Source organism: Rana temporaria, chromosome 4 (genome assembly GCF_905171775.1).
Source record: "Rana temporaria chromosome 4, aRanTem1.1, whole genome shotgun sequence".
Classification (NCBI taxonomy): Eukaryota; Metazoa; Chordata; class Amphibia; order Anura; family Ranidae; genus Rana; species Rana temporaria.
In genome coordinates, this window is record NC_053492.1 from 288,786,438 (window position 1) to 288,803,723 (window position 17,286).

General features: G+C 44.0%; 1 protein-coding gene across 2 annotated transcripts in view; it reads left to right on the forward strand.

The window, feature by feature from the left end:
• The window catches only part of TMEM200A (transmembrane protein 200A), a 202,195-nt gene that overhangs the window by 2,773 nt on the left and 182,136 nt on the right, over window positions 1-17,286 (forward strand). The gene's annotated exons all lie outside the window — the stretch shown is intronic.

A 17,286-nucleotide genomic window follows, 5' to 3' on the forward strand; every position in this document is an offset into this window, starting at 1 on the left:
CTGTCAAAGGACGCATGACATGTGACAAAGTGACACCGTGCCATTTTCTAATTAAATCCAGCAGCACGGTGTCACTTGGGAACACATGCATTGCTGAGCTCCACACAATTATCACATTTCTATCATTTCTGAAGAATACAAGTCATTTGAGATAAAGTTTTGTGGTGGCAGACTGGTGATCTTCTGCACCTGTTCTTTTCTTGTCCTGCCAACGGAGGTTACATAGTTACATAGTTAGTCAGGTTGAAAAAAGACACAAGTCCATCCAGGTCATCTCAGTTCAGTAGATTTTCCATGAAGGATCTATTTCTAGGAAGCACACAGGCATTGGGGAATTGGCATTTCCCAGCTGTACTGTATAGTGTATGTATAGTTAATAGTACATTCATAGGCACGTTTCACCATATTCTTGTATAACTAGGTAGTTCAAAGAGCAAAATCAATGGACTGAGTGCCGTATAACCCATAGGAACCAATGGTATTACCTGTGATCCGTGATTGGCTGCTATGAGTTATTTCTTTGTAGTTGTACCTTATTATTGAGCTGCTGTATTGCTGTATTTGCTGATATCCAACATGTATCTTGCCAGCTGCATCCGCTCCATAGGGCAAGGGGGGTCGTTTGCCCCCCCCCCTGGAATCGCCAGGGAGTGCCAGGAGCAGGGCCGATTTAAGCGGTGACTGCAGCGCTCCCCTCCCCTCTAGTTGTCCCTTATTTAGAGTGCCTGTCCCTCTTCTGGAATCAAATCCATTTGTCCCTCATTCCAAAAGGTTCCTCTTTTTGACCTGAAATAAATATACTGTCAATATAGTGTAGTGTTTCAATCAAGGGAAAAGGGTGCTGTGTAATGTAAATAAGTCCAGTAATGAAGGGTGCTGTGTAATGTAAAGGGGGCCAGAGCTGTGGGGTGTTGTGTAATGTAAAGGGGGCCAGAGCTGTGGGGTGCTGTGTAATGTAAAGGGGGCCAGAGCTGTGGGGTGCTGTGTAATGTAAAGGGGTCCAGAGGTGCAGTTGTGGAGAGGGAGTACACAGTAGTGACAAAGAGATATTGAAAGATGCAGGGGGCACAGTGGGGTGTTTTTACATTTTAACGGGGGGGGGGCACTTTTAACCCCCGCTAGAGGTTCGAAGAAAGAGTAAAATGTGACTGTGTATCGCCGCTGCCGAAGCGCCCCCCTCTGAAAAAATTTCAGCGGACATCCATGCTCATAACTATGTAGGTACCTGCACACGATCCTAGGGTTGCCACTTTTTCTTCAAGCCAAACCCAAACACTTTAGCAGCGCACAGTATTTTTTTTGTTTTAGTATACACTATAAGATTATAACAGACCTGGGACACCTTTGGGCACTTCAAAGAGAATAGTAATGCGGTGCACATAGAGCCAGCTCACCCTCCTATCAAGCCCTGTTGCGAGCCACATTCCTGTCTGAATAATGGGCCATATTCTGAGTAAAGTTACGATGGAGTAACTCAGGATACTCCATCGTAACTCCCTTTTTTGACCCGTGTATCTATGCTCCTGATTCTCAGAATCAGTTTTGCATAGATACACTTAAGATCCGCCATCTGTAAGTCACTTACACTGGCGGATCTTAAATGCAATGACGCCGGCCGCCGCTAGATGGCATTTAAGTGAAGGAGTCATTTGCGTATGCAAATGATCCTTCTACGCCGATTCACGAACGAGTTCGCGTCGCGTAACCGTCGCTAACGTCGTTTGCGTAAGCGGAAACTTACCCCTGCTATATGAGGGGTAAGTTTCCGCAAGTCTCGCGTAGGCCATGTTACGGATGGCGTCGGGTCCCCGTCGTGTTTTTTTCGTCGGATACGTCGTTTACGTAAGTCGTTCTTGAATACGACTTTACGTCAATGACGCACACGTCGGCGTCATTGACGTTTTCCGCCGAGAACTGGAGCATGCGCACTGGGCTTTTTGCAGCCCGGCGCATGCCCAGTTCTTTTGTATCGGGGGCGCGCTTCATTTGAATAGAAGCCGCCCCCTTGGAGATCCGCCAGGCTACGCCGGGACACTTACACTCCGCTGTCCCAACTTATGGAGCAAGTGGTTGGGGAATACAACACCTGCTCCAGTAAGTTGGGACAGCGGAGTGTAAGTGCCCTAAGCGAAGCTGGCGGAGAGTTACTCAGAATATGGCCCAATGTGTCTAGGTTTCAGGTGGACACATGATTCAAAACTTTGACTGTCCGGGTGAATCCCGTACAGGTGGCAACCCTATGGTAACGCTCCTGATGTATGTATTTCAGATTCCTGATCAAAAACTCCTTCCTAAAACGCGAGGATGGGTAGGATAGTGAATGCGCATATTTGCACTTATACAGTATCTCACAAAAGTCAGTACACCCCTCACATTTTTGTAAATATTTTATTATATCTTTTCATGTGACAACACTGAAGAAATTACACGTTGCTACAATATAAAGCAGTGAGTGTACAGCTTGTATAACAGTGTAAATGTGCTGTCCCTTCAAAATAACTCAACACGCAGCCATTAATGTCTAAACCGCTGGCAACAAAAGTGAGTACACCCCTAAGTGAAAATGTCCATTTTGAGGGGACAGCAAATTGACACCGTTATACAAGCTGCAAACTCACTACTTTACATTGTAGCAAAGTGTAATTTCTTCAGTGTTGTCACATGAAAAGATATAATAAAATATTTTCAAAAACGTGAGGGGTGTACTCACTTTTGTGAGATAATGTATGTGTGTGTATATATATATATATATATATAGATAGAGAGTGAGATATATATCTATAGATATACTGTATATATATATATATATATATATATATATATATATATATATATATATATATATATATATATATATATATATATATATTAATTACAATCAGGGTCTTACTATGAAATCTAAGTACACTTTGTCAAGGCTTTTGTTTTCCGGACATCAATGTGCAATACCCCCTCTTCAGACTCATTAGCTGTACTCTCAGGTATTGTGATATGAAATAATAATGTGCTATTTATAGCTCTCTGGCAATAAGAGTAGAGATTTAATAATGGAATTAAACTTCGCTGCCTTCTGACCACAGATGCCAGTAATTCATTTTCTGGGGCAGGAAGGTTATCATGATAGATAGTGACAAAGGTGCAATGTATTCATTTTGTAGGTATTCGCTAACGTTTATCCTTCAGTTGCAAGGTTTAAAAATGTGTTTAGTACATATATATATATATATATATTTACTTTTGCAAAAAAAAGTCAAATAAATCTGCACGTGATTTTAAAGTCACTAAGGATACAAGGTGGTCTATACTAGAAAAACTGAGTGCAGATAATTTTTAAAGCTGAATTCCAAGCACATTTAAATATTCTTCTCAATAGGCATGAATCCACGTGGTTTGCACCAAACACCCAGTTATTTAGCTTGTAAAAGTAGCAGTGACATTGGCACTGCCTGTGCAGAGAGCAGAGCTGTGAGAAGGACCCTGTAGGAGGGAGTAGGTACAAGACCAGTCACCCTGCACAAAAATAGCGCGCAGCAGTGACCGCACTTTAATATCGGAAACTCCTGCGCTAGATTGCTGCACAGAACTGGAAAAAATACACAACGCACACCATCACATAATATTTGCTAATCTTGGAATGCAGCTTCAAAGGTACTTCTTTCTTTGGTTTTTAAAGCCTTTTTCTGGAGAAAAAAAAAATCCTCCTTTACAGCTCCCGTGCTGCAAGGTAACTGCTTGGAGCTCCTGCCCCCCCCCCCCCCACACACCAAATAACTAAAAGTCAGCATTATATTATATTAGGACTTTTTCAGGAACGTCGGCGCCCCAGCTGATTTTTCAGTCGGCTCTCGGGTGCTGCCGCCGCCATTCCTTGTAAGGGAACCTGACAGGCAAGCCTTGCAGCTTCACGCCCGGTTTCCTGCTGTGCATGTACAAAGTGCACTGCACTTTGTTAATGGCCCGGTGGTGGGGGAAGAAGGAGGTGAGCCAAACTTCTGGGGGACCTCTCTGTGGAGAGGTCCCCCCGGAAGTGGGAATGGGTACCTGTCAAAAACAGGTACCTGCTCTCCCCGAAAGGTGCCAAATGTGTGAGGAAGTAAAAAAGCAGAGCTTCCCTCTTTTGGGTGGAGCACCGCTTTAAAGCCTCGTACACACGCACGGTTTTCTCGGCAAGAAAACCGCTGGCAGAGCTTTCTCGCCGAGTAAACCATGCGTGTGTACGAGGCTTTGAGGTTTCTGCCCAGAATCTAGACGAGAAAAATAGAGAACCTGCTCTCCATTTTCTCGTTGTGAAATTCTCGGCAGTGTTTTCCTGCCAAAAAACCCGAGCGTATGTATACTTACCTCTCCATGGAAACCCGTGCATGCTCGAAATGACTTTGACGCATGCGTGGTAGTTTCCAAGGCATAAGTAGGTTGAAGTAAGATGGCGACGACGGCATCAAATGTGACAAGCGCATGCAAGCGTCGATGATGTCACCGCGTTCGTGCCATGGTGTGTCCGTACACTCGGCCGGCAAGAGAATCTTGCCAGGAATCTCGTCAGGAAAAACAATGTTTTTTTCCTGACGAGAATCTGGGCCATGTGTAGAGGGCTTAAAGGGGGAGTTCACCCAAATTATTTTTTTAACATTAGATTCATGCTCATTTTGTCAAGGGGAATCGGGTAGTTTTTTAAAAATCGAAGCAGTACTTACCGTTTTAGAGAGAGATCTTCTCCGCCGCTTCCGGGTATGGTCTTCGGGACTGGGCGTTCCTATTTGATTGACAGGCTTCCGACAGGCTTCCGACGGTCGCATACATCGCGTCACGAGTAGCCAAAAGAAGCCAAACGTTGGTGCGGCTCTATACGGCGCCTGCGCACCGACGTTCGACTACTTTCGGAAAATCGTGACGCAATGTATGCGACCGTCAGAAGCCTGTCGGAAGCCTGTCAATCAAATAGGAACGCCCAGTCCCGCAGCCCATACCTGGAAGCGGCGGAGAAGATCGCTCTCTAAAACGGTAAGTACTGCTTCGATTTTATAAAAACTACCCGATTCCCCTTGACAAAATGAGAATCAATCTAAGGTTAAAAATTTACTTTTCGGGTGAACCTCCACTTTACTGAAAAAAGCACTTTTACTTACCCAATTCTGCACTCGCACAGAGTCTCTCCGCACTGCTAAACTGGTCCCTGCACCCTCTTCTCCCCCATGCTCCAGCGGTCACATTCCCTCTAATGTCATCAAGTACAGTCCAAGGTCCATGCCATGGGACAGTTTACTGCTGAAGTGCAGAGGAGAAGAGGAGAGCACTGGTTGCTGGGGGAGCAGAGGAGTGAAAATGCTTTTTCCAGTTCCGTAGGGCTAAATGAGCATTTTAAAGAGAACTGTGCATATGGGAAAAAATAAATAAAAGCAACACAAACTTACATACTCACCTCCGTGCTGCAACATCGGTCTGATTCTACAGCTGTCCCTCGCCAGCTCTAAGCCCAAGAACTGAGCGCTCACATAAGGGACTGTCCGTCACAGTTTTCGGCTCTGTCCCCCTAGCGCTCGTTGGAGTAGTGAGTTGGGGAGGAGGGGTTTGGAGCAGCTGGGGAGGAACGCTGAGCGGCTGAGAAAGATGACGATCAGACATCCGGGTGGATCCCAATATTATTGTTGGGACTGTTATGTCAGCCAACGGTGTGTTTTAGCAGGGAAGGGAGTAACCGCTCCAGGTGGGTGTGTTGGGAAAATCTGTACCGGTTCAGGAAATCAAGGGTGCTGGCAATGCACGAAGCAATTGAATCGTGTTTTAGCAGTCTTTGATTTTTTTCCCCCATAGATAGAAGTATACTACAGAAGCCAAACAGTTTACAGATATCTACAGTGGGAATGGGGGATAATAATGAACATCAGATCATATGTGCTACATATGCAATATTCTATGACACATTTTTTGAAAAATTTTAATTCATATCAGTAGAGAATTAGAGAAGGGGTACTGGAGAGAACAGGGACAGCAGTGCCTTTATATAGTTACATAGTTAGGTTGAAAAAAGTCCATCTAGTTCAACCATAAAAAAATAAAGAAAAAATGATGATTATTTTAAAATGATATAGCTAGATTCAGAGAGAGTTACGGCGGCGTATCAGTAGATACACCGTCGTAACTCTGAATCTACGCCGTGGTAAATTTAAGCGTATTCTGGAAACCAGATACGCTTAAATTAGGCTAAGATACGAGCGGCGTAAGTCTCCTACGCGGGTGCATATTTACGCTGGCCGATAGGTGGCGCTTCCGTTGTTTTCCGGGTTGAATATGCAAATGAGCAAGATACGCCGATTCACGAACGTACGTGCGCCCGTCGCAATTAGTTACGCCGTTTATGTAAGAGATACGCCGGCGTAAAGATAAAGCTGCTCCCTAGGTGGTGCAGCCCATGCAAGGTATGGACATTGGAACAAGCCTATCTTTTTACGTCGTTTGCGTAAGTCGTACGCGAATAGGGCTGTGCGTAAGTTACGTTCACGTCATAGGCAGTGTTCGACGTATCTTAGACATTCTATCCGACGCATGCGCACTGGGATACGTCCACGGATGGCGCATGCGCTGTTCGTTGATAACGTCATTTACGTGGGGTCATGCTTAGTTTCCCTAAAACACGCCCACCTCTTCCTCATTTGAATCAGGCGCGCTTACGCCGTCACATTTACGCTACACCGCCGTAACTTAGGACGCAAGTGCTTTGTGAATACAGCACTTGCCTCTCTAACTTGCGACGGCGTAGCGTAAATACCATACGCTACGCCCGCACAAAGTTACGCTGCCCTACCTGATTCTGGCCAATACAGTATAAGGTGCAGCATCTATTACACTGGGACTATACTGAGACTGGATTGGTTAATTACAAAACTGTCAGGAGAGCACCAAACTTTTTTTATGGGGGCTTGTGATGCATTTGAAGCAGTGTATGCATGCACAGTGTTTTAAATGAAACCTTCTAAAAAGTAAGATTTCTATGAAATTGGAAGTTATTCAGCATCTTACTTTAAAGCAAACCTGCCATAACTGTCACTTCTGACCTTCTTCTGAAAATGCTAATTAGCTGGTATAATGCTGACCCGCTGCCTTCTGTTCTTTCTGAGTTGTAGTAGTTCCTGTCGGGGCAGAATGTTATTTTAAAGAAAAGAAAGTTCACATGAAAAGGACTTTTGCAAATCATTACACCCTAAATTGTCACAAATATAAAAGATACAGGTTGGCTGTAAAAGCTGATTTTTTTGTTCAATATCAGGTTGTATAATGTAAAAAAAAGACAGCGTACATATCCAGGTCAGACTTTGCATAACTCAGATATGGGACAATCTTAAATAGTGACAGGGTATGACTATAGGAGGGGGGTGAATGAATTTAGAGCATGCTCATGTGAAATGACACTGCGTTATGCATACTCATGTTGTACCAATCTGGACCAATGTAAGTATGCAATCCAAATAATTCCTGGAATTATGTATTTTAATGCAAAGCTCCAGGTAAAAATGATTTAGTGTTGGATAGTGGTGAAAGGTTAGAGCCTCTGCCAGGTTTTTATTGCATTTTTGTTGTTGTTGTTGTTAGTAGTAGTTGCACAGCGACCGGTGATGCTGTTTAACCACTTTAGTCCTGCCTGCCCGCATTGTACTGTGGACGGGTGGCTCCTACAGGCACGACAATGTACCTGTATGTCTCTGCCTTCTTCCGGGTTCAGGGCGTCCCACCCCCTCACCAACTGCAATGATTCATGGCCAGGACCTGCTGATCGGCTGTGTCCACTCTTAACCCAGAGCCCTGTGTTGACAAACAACAGAGGGATCTGTACAGAGGGAACAGTCTCTTTGGGCCAGATTCACAAAAGGGATACGACGGCGTATCTGCTGATACGCCGTCGTATCTCTGTTTCTATCTATGCGACTGATTCATAGAATCAGTTACGCATAGATATCCCTAAGATCCGACAGGTGTAATAGTTTTACACTGTCGGATCTTAGGATGCAGTACCGCGGCCGCCGCTGGGGGGAGTTCACGTCGTAAACCAGCGTCGGGTATGCAAATTAGCAATTACGGCGATCCACAAAACTTTTTCCCGTCGTTACGTCGCCGCAAGTGTTAGTTTGCCGTCGCAAAGATAGGGCACCTTTTACAAAGTGTAAAATTACTACACCATGTAAAAGTATACCCGTCTTTCCTGCGTCGCTTTTGAACTTTTAAAAAACAAAAAAATTTTCCCGGCGCAAGTTCTTTTTTCACGTCGCGATTCACAAAACGTTGGCACGTCGTAATTTCGCGCAAAGCACGTCGGGAAATTTGCGTCGGGAGCATGCGCAGTACGTCCGGCGCGGGAGCGCGCCTAATTTAAATGGTACCAGCCCCATTTGAATTGGCCCGCCTTGCGCCGGACGGATTTAGGATACACCGCCGCAAATTTCCAGGTAAGTGCTTTGTGGATCGGGCACTTAGACAGAAAATTTGCGGCGGTGTAACCTAAATCGGTTACGTTACGCTGCGCCCGGGCTACGTGAATCTGGCCCTTTGTTTCTTGTCCCTGCAAAGCAGAGAAAAGGAACAAATAGACTTTTAGTAAAAAGCAGCACATAATAAAACACTTGCTAGATACACACTTAACCACAATTATCCCGAGATGTTAACCCCTTCTAAGCCAGTGCCATTAGTACAGTGACAGTGTAAAGTATTATCACTGATCACTGTATTAGTGTCACTGGTGATGTCATTTCCTTTAGTCAGTTTCCACTCAGCGTTATTTAGTGTTAAATTAGCCGCCACACTATCATAGTCATACTATAAGTTGTTGCCATTACTATAATAAAAAAAAAAAAAATTCCAGTATGTATTCAATAGTTTGGAGATTCTATAACTTTCACACAAACCAATCAATATACACTTATGGGGATTCTTTTTTTTACCAAAGACATGTAGCAGAATATATTTCGGCCTAAATATATGAAGAAATTTGATTTTTTGTATTGTTTTGTAGCAGAAAGTAAAAAATATTGTTTTTTGTTTTCAAAATTTTCAGTCTTTTTTTCGATTACCGTATATAACATATAAAACCCAGTCAACGCTGTAATCTGGCCTAGGCCAACAAGGCTCAGACCTAGGGTAGCACTTTGCAGGGGGGCAGCACGGAAAGAGTCCCGGCCGGCTTGCGTTACACTGTTAGTGTAACGCAAGCTGCTTCTAATTTTGACTGTCCTATCATCCTGGACCACAAACCTTCCTCACTGGGCTATATGTTTTCTGCTGCACCATTGGCATGGTTATATCTTCTAAATCCTCTCCATAAAATTATCAGAAATGTGTGCTTAAAGTAAAACTATAGGCAACACTTTTTTTTTTCCATTCTGGATAGAGTAACGGGGGGTACTAGCCCCTGTCAGTTTATTTTTTACCATTCCTGTCCCATTGCAGAGATTTCCCTTCACTGCCTACCCCATGGACAAACAGGAAGTGAGAGGAAATCTATGCAAATTAAGGGAATCCAATGCCCCCCCCCCCCCCAGGCCCTAACAACTAATGTCCCCACTCCAAAAATTTCAGGGCGGGTCTTAAACAGAAAGGGGAGGTGGCATTGACAGGAAGGGGTGGGTCATATTTAAATTAGAGGGTGCACAAGTTTAGTCAGGCCTAGAGCGGCAGCACAAAACCTAAATACACTACTGAACCCAGTGGTGATAAAATACCACCAAAGAAAGCTCTATTTGTGTGGAAAAAAAGTATATATATTTCCTTGTCAATATATCTTTATTGAACAGTATTCAAGACAAGTGTACATTTGGGAACAGTAATAATAAAATTAAATGGTATTGAACAGGAAGTATTTCCGTATCTAGTCTGTTTACAAATAATAACGTAAGTAAATTCGATAGAGGTGGCCCTATAATTAGCCTTTCCCTCCACTTATGGCATAAGAATTAAACAAAATGATAATCAGGAGCATAGAGGTGTTAAACCTGTCTATACTAAAAACTAATAACAGTCCAGGAATTGTGGCTAAGTGCTACTGGCCCTAGGATCTATAGCATACTTTGCTTCTTCTAAGTCTTCCTGAGTAGCGCGTGGCTACAAATTTACTAAGTTACTTCATGACTATCCTTATACATCTAATTAGTTAGGTAAAGATGGGTGCTTAAGGAAAAAAAAGAAAGAAAATCGGTCTTGGGTGAGTAGAAAAGGATGTGAGGGAAATAGAAAAAGGAAGTAAAAAAAAGGGAAAGGAGAAAGAAAAAAAATAAAAAGAAAAAAAGGAGGGGGGGGGGGAGGGAGGGAAAGAGGGGTCTGCGGGGTCAGAACAGGAGTCTACCAACCTTGTGCATATCAATGAAGTATATATATTTCATTTGAATACAGTGTTTCATGACTTCACAATTACCAATTAGGGCAGCGCAGTGCTAAATAGCAAAAAATGGCCTTGTCATGAAGGAGGTAAAACCTTCTGGAGCTGAAGTTGTTAAACACACACAAATGTTTCCTTTGCATTTCTGTTTTAAGCTGAATGGGTTTTACCAGGTAAGGGTTCACATATACTTTAGTAGGAACACAGACAGCAATAAAAAAATCCAATAAATAGAAGTTGGCTAGCACTCCAGATTTCGGCTTGTAATATTTACTGGAGATCCATATGACTCATATACAAAATTACCAATACACCACCTGTATCTGATTCACATGGGTTTTCAGCAAATATGACAAGCTGTAAAATGTAGTGCTGGCCATCTTCTGTTTATTGCGGTTTTATTGCTGTCTGTGTTCCTATTAAAATATATGTGAACTCTTTCCTTGTAAAACAACCCATTCAGTTTAAAATAGAAATGCAAGCAAAAACTGTTATTTTATTTATATATATATATATATATATATATATATATATATATATATATATATATTTTTATATATATATGTAGCGCACACCCCCGGAGGAGCCGCTGGTTAGATTTTGGGATGGCGCGTTACCTCTATGAGTGTCTAGGGGTAGATAGATGAGAGCAGCAATGATGGAATGTCCAAACAGCAGGTGTCTTTCTTGTGCTTTTATTCTTGTCCAACACGGCAAACAGTAAACTTGAGGTAGTTAGATAAAAGATGGTTGAGGAGGAGAATTGCAGATTCAGGCCTAACAGCAACGGAAACAATCCTGCTTCCAACGATACTTTAACTTCGTCGCCACTCCAGCCGGAGTGGGTATAGTGTACCTGGACAGGCCTCTCACACCGACCTGACAGCCAGGGTATCACTCGGAACCTTGAGGAGAAACAAGTCTCTGCCACAGACTTGGTAGAAATGAAAATCAGAGTGGAACCTCTGCCACAGGCCCTTCTCTAAAATGTAGATAGTGAACTGAATCTTGCTCAGTAATATAGATGCCTGAATCTCCCTCAGGTAGTTTTCTTGTTTTGGGCCACCGACTGACAGGTTGCTGACATACAACCTCTCAGTGTCCGATCCCCCCGATCCCCGATGGATTGTCGAGGCCCTGTTGGATTGCCTGCCTCTCTTGGCTCTCCTCAGGCTGACTCCTCACCGAACAGCTATCTCGCTTGGGATCTTTTCTCAGAACTTGGGGACCCAGTAGACCACTGGGACCCAGCCATAGCTTCAGTTGTCCCAGAACCAAGAACTCCGCGTAGCACGTGCGCCCCGGCCAGGTAGGACATATCGCCAGGGCCCGTGATATGTGGTCACCCTGAAGGTAGGTGCCACACCCGGAACAAGAACCCCTCCTAATGGCGTCTGCTCAAGAAGTACCCTCCCCAAGCATGCCCCGCGAGGGAAAACCCCTCCTGATTGACTGCTGGCAAGAGGCACTCCAACCTGAACTCCACTGCCACCACCTGCCGCCCCGGGGTGGAAAGGCACCCCAGGAGCACAGAATGAACCGACAGTACAACCCAGCTGGAACAGGCCTAATTTGTGCAAATCACCTGGATGAGAGATAACTAACTCTCTCATCCCCTTCTAAATTTAGAATAGCACCTGGACTGAAAGTACACAGGCGCTATATATATATATATATATATATATATATATATATATATATATATATATATATATATATATATATACTTTTTTCTTCTTTTAAATGATCACATAACCTTTGTTCTCAGCTGCATAACATGCTTGGAGAGGTGGGGTGGAGACTGCAGGAGACTGCAGGGGTGTGTGTCAGGAGGCAGAGACACAGCAGTACATTGATCTTCCCAGTGTGCAGGAGGACATGTAAGCACAAGTCTGACCATTGGATTACAGGCAGGTTGTGCTTCCAGCACAGCCAGAAACTGACCACACTGGGCTAGATGTGCTCCTCTGCCTAGCGAGGACAGTTGCGAAATAGGAAAGCAGGACTGGCAGGGTCACCAGGTATTTCACACAAAGAAAGCAATGCAATATAGCGTTGAAAGAAGAATGCTGCTCTCTTAAACATAATGCATACATTAATTTTTAGCTTTACCACTTTTTTATTTTACATTTTTACATTATTTTTTCATTTTATTCAACAGACTTGTTTGATAAATAGTTCTTAATGATATTGGCTGTATGTTTGGGGTTATTGCCCTGCTGCGGAATAAATTGGGGGCAATCACATGCCTCCCTGATGGTATTTATAAGTATCTGCCTGTATTTCTCAGCATTGAGGACAACTTCGATGCAGTACAGTGTCTGTAGTTGCTCTCTCTGTCGGCTAAGCACCTAACTACATTATATTGGTAAGCTTGGTCCAAGCTGGACCAATGTAGCTATGCAAAATCTACCATGCCTGAAATTCATCTTCTTTCTGTCACAAAAAAGATGTATAATATAGTAGGGGAAAAATACAAAGAGACATTGCCAAAAGAAAAAAAAAAAAGAAAATGCTTTGGGACTCTGGGGATTTAGAGAGAAAAAGCCTGGGAACTCATGTGGCTGAACAATATCCATTCCCTAATCTGCATAAAAAAACTTTTGTAGACTCACTTTTTTACCTTTTTAATAAAATAACATATACCGTATTTATCGGGCTATAACGCGCCCGGCGTATAGTGCCCACCCCCGAATTTAAAGGAAGATTCCTGCAAAAAAAAAAAAAACTTACAGTTTGGATGCCCCTCGTCGGTGTCTTGCCCGTCGTCCATCGCGTCCTGCCAATCGTCCAGCGCGTCCATTGGCGGCCTCGTCCGGCGTCCTTCTGCGGCCATCCCCGCTTGATCCCCGCTTCCCGCGCTCTGTTCGAACCACTGCGCCGACATATACCGAGCGGAGTACACTCGTGTATAGTCGGGCGGGCTAGGCTCCTCTCGCGTAAACGATGTACAGGACGCACACGACGTGACCGTGAAAGGAGCCGAGCCTGCCCGACTATACCCGAGTGTACTGCGCTTGGTATATGTCGGCGCAGTGGTTTGAACAAAGCGCGGGTATCGGCGTATATCGCGCACCCACGTATTTGCCCTGTTTTTCAGGGCAAAAAAGTGCGCGATATACGCCGATAAATACGGTACATCTTTTTTTTCTTCACATTACTACAACCAAAATAATGTGTACAGTATTTGGATCAAATAGCAGATAAACAAGGAAAAATAAAGGTTCTGAAGGCCAGCATAACTTGATTCTACACATAAAGTATTACAGTGATTGTAAAGGGTGCTCCTGGCTCTTCCTCTTCTACGATCGCCTCCATAGCAAGCCTCTTTCTATGGGTGCACTTGTGCGAGCTCAATCCCGAGACGCGCTGCCTGCATCCATGGACACAGACAGTGCATCTCGCCCCCCCCGTACCGGGTTTTGACTCACAGCAGCGGGAACCAAAGAGTCCTGCTCTCTCAGCAAATGCAAAAGGTCCCAGGGGGCTGCAGGTCTATCGAGAAAGTACAGTGCTACTTGCATATGTGCTGTGGAAAGCTGGCATCAGGAAGTCACAGCAGGCTTCCCACTTTCCTACACAAGATGGGGGTGCTGGGAACCCCATGACCAAAGAAGAACAGGCCCGGGTGAGGACAGCGCTTGGTCCCCGGACTGGTGAGTGCAGCAGCCACAGTATGTGGAGCATCTGACTTTAAAAATAATAATTCCAGAGTGGTGTTCCTCTTTAACAAGCTTTTTTTTTCTGCCTAATGCACCAAATACACATAAAAAATGCATGCACGGTTTTTGGTAGCTGGTGGTCTATCGTTTTTTGGGGGGGGGCGGCAAGCAATGCACCCACACCCTGCACGCCTGCCTACTGCAGTGCCATATCTAGAGAGGTCATGCAGTGCCTGTGGATGCACAATGTGGTCTTTTAGTCCCCCCCGGGATTGTACAGGTCAGGCTCAATATACACCCCAGGGACTGTCGCTCCCCTCTGTCCACACGCTGCATGGCTCTGATCAGCAGCTCCTCCTCTGTACAACTATGCTCTCTCCCGGTGGTCGTGAAACTCTCCAGCAGCTCCAGCACCCAAACCCCTTGCGGGACCATCCCCAGACACAGACTCAGGGCCATACTGCTCGGTAAGGCTCTGCAGCTCCGAGCCCAGACTCTTGGCCATGCTGTACACATCCTCCAATGACAGAGCAGCAGGAGCCCACTGCCATACCGTCCCCATCCACCTCCTCCCCCCGCCTCCTAGGCCAATGGGCTTGCTTCTTCTTTCAGGCAATCGAAAAATGGGTCTCAGGACCCGCTTCCTGATTGGCCAGAAGGAGAATTAGAGTGACAATAGCGAATATTGATTCGCTAATGTCACACAAATGGTTGAGCTTAGTGCTCAGGACGCCCAGAGCCCACCTTTTTTTGGAGCCATTTACGTGCTTTTAAAAAAAAAAAAAAAAAACTCATTGGAATCTATTCGTCCGGCGCTCCGCATGTAGATTAGGGGGCCGGACGCATTGATAGTGCGGGCGCCTTGCATTACAGGCCGCCACTGTTGCCAAGCATTATGATGTGGTGTAACACACATGCAGTGGCAAGGTGGACTGGGGTGCTATTAAGAATGAACAGAACCCCAGTGCACTAATGAGTTTTCATGTGTTATTCTAAAGCACACACTAACAATCCTTGCCACAGCTCAGCAGTGTGAACTTGGACTGTCATTATTCTTTTTAAAGCTGTCTTGTATACTAACATGGTAAATAACCATGTGTTCTAATTGTCATTCACTTATTTAAATGAGAACAAAGCATGATTGCTGTGTAATCTGGTAAACAGCCTTTCGCACGATATATACCAGCAGTATCTAGGTGACACGCGCTGTCTAAAAATGACTGTGCTATTTTTGCTGCCTAAACCAATATCATTTTGCTATAATGATTGGGCTAGAATGTTCATGTTAAACAGTGGATCTGTAATTTGAAAGGAAGTCGTTTGATGAAAATAGGTTACGATTAAAGCAAACACAATTTATGCGAGTTAGGCATAAGGTCCAATTTTCCAAAACACTGTTATTCTGGCTAGACTTCAACATCTTAATACTTGTTATCAGTAGTGGAGTTTTAAATTTCCTGTAAAGCCTTATGCCGCGTACACACGATCATTTTTCGGCATGAAAAAAAAAACAAAGTTTTTCAGCATGTAGAAAAAACGAAGATTTTCCAACTTCATCATTAAAACGACATTGCCCACACACCATCGTTTTTAAAAAATGATCTAGCAAAGCGCGGTGACGTACAACACGTACGACGGCACTATAAAGGGGAAGTTCCATTCGCCTTTGGGCTGCTTTAGCTGATTCCGTGTTAGTAAAAGACGATTCGCGTTTTTTTGTCTGTTACAGCGTGATGAATGTGCTATCTCCATTATGAATGGTAGTTTTACCAGAACGAGCGCTCCCGTCTCATAACTTGCTTCTGAGCATGCGCAGGTTTTTAACATCGTTTATAGCCCCCACACGGTAATTTTTTACAACCCGAAAAACGACATTGTTTAAAACGAAGTTAAAAAATGCAGCATGTTGGAAAATTTTTTTTTCGTTTTTCAGAACCTGAGAAATTATATGAAGCCCACACACTATCATTTAAAATGACATTTTTAAAAAACAAAGTTTTTAGGCATTAGGCCTGGATTATCAAGTGGTACTTTCTTTGAACATTTTTTTTCTGTCATTCATTGGAAAGAGAATTTACAGTTACTTAAATCTAAATACCAAAAGTCAGATTTTCTTATGCCAAAAGGTAGCTTGCTGGGCCATCAGACACTAGCAGATAAGCACGGATACCTGTCCCTGTTTTCATGAAAATGTACAGGTAAAGTGCAATACAAATTTAAAACAGAAAAATCAGCACAAGGGATATCATTTACAGTCAGTAGGATGTGTCCCTTGTGCTTCATCTTTTATGTGAAATTTTCCTCCTCTGATGCCACCACCACTTCGGTAAATGGAGGTGGTGGACCTTTTATTTATTGTCCATCCATCTATTCATTAATCTCTTTCCATTCATAGAAGCTGTAGTATAACTTCTATGAATAGAGGAGCTGGGCAGAAAGGATAGGTATAGTTGGAGAGCCTGTGACAACCCTTTAGTTCTATTATTTATTAACCCCCACCACACCAGAAGATTACAACGGTGGGAGTCATGGATAGAGGAGGATTTCACCTAACAGAAAAGGCATCAGCAAAAGGGACACATGCTACCAACTATAAGTTATGTCCCTTGTGATGACTTTTCTGTTTTTGTTGTTTTATTTTTATTTTGGCTGCACTTAGGCTTTAACCACTTCTATACGGGGCATTTTCACCCCCTTCCTGCCCGGACCAATTTTTAGTTTTCAGCGCTGTTGCACTTTGAATGACAATTGCGCGGTTGTGCTCACGGTTGCCAAGATACGAGCGGCGTAAGTCTCCTACGCCGTCGTATCTTGAGGTGCATATTTACGCTGGCCGCTAGGTGGCGCTTCCATTGATTTCCGCGTAGAATACATAAGGCTTTTTCCGGCGTAAAGTTACCCCTGCTATATGAGGCGTAGCCAATGTATGGACGTCGGGACAGTGTAGAATTTTCCGTCATTTACGTCATTTGCGTAAGTCATAAGCATTGACTATTTGCGATGTGATTTCGAGCATACGCACTGGGATACGTTCACGGACGACCCCACGTAGTTGACGTTCGTTAGGACTGTCAATTACGTGGGGTAAAGGCTCATTTTGAATTAGGCGGGCTTACGCCGGCCCATTTACACTACGCCGCCGTAACTTAGAGCGCAAGTTCTTTCTGAATACAGGACCTGCCGCTCTAAGTTACGACGGCGTAGTGTATCTGAGATACGCTACGCCCGCCTAAAGATAGGAAGATCTTTCTGAATCTAGCCCAA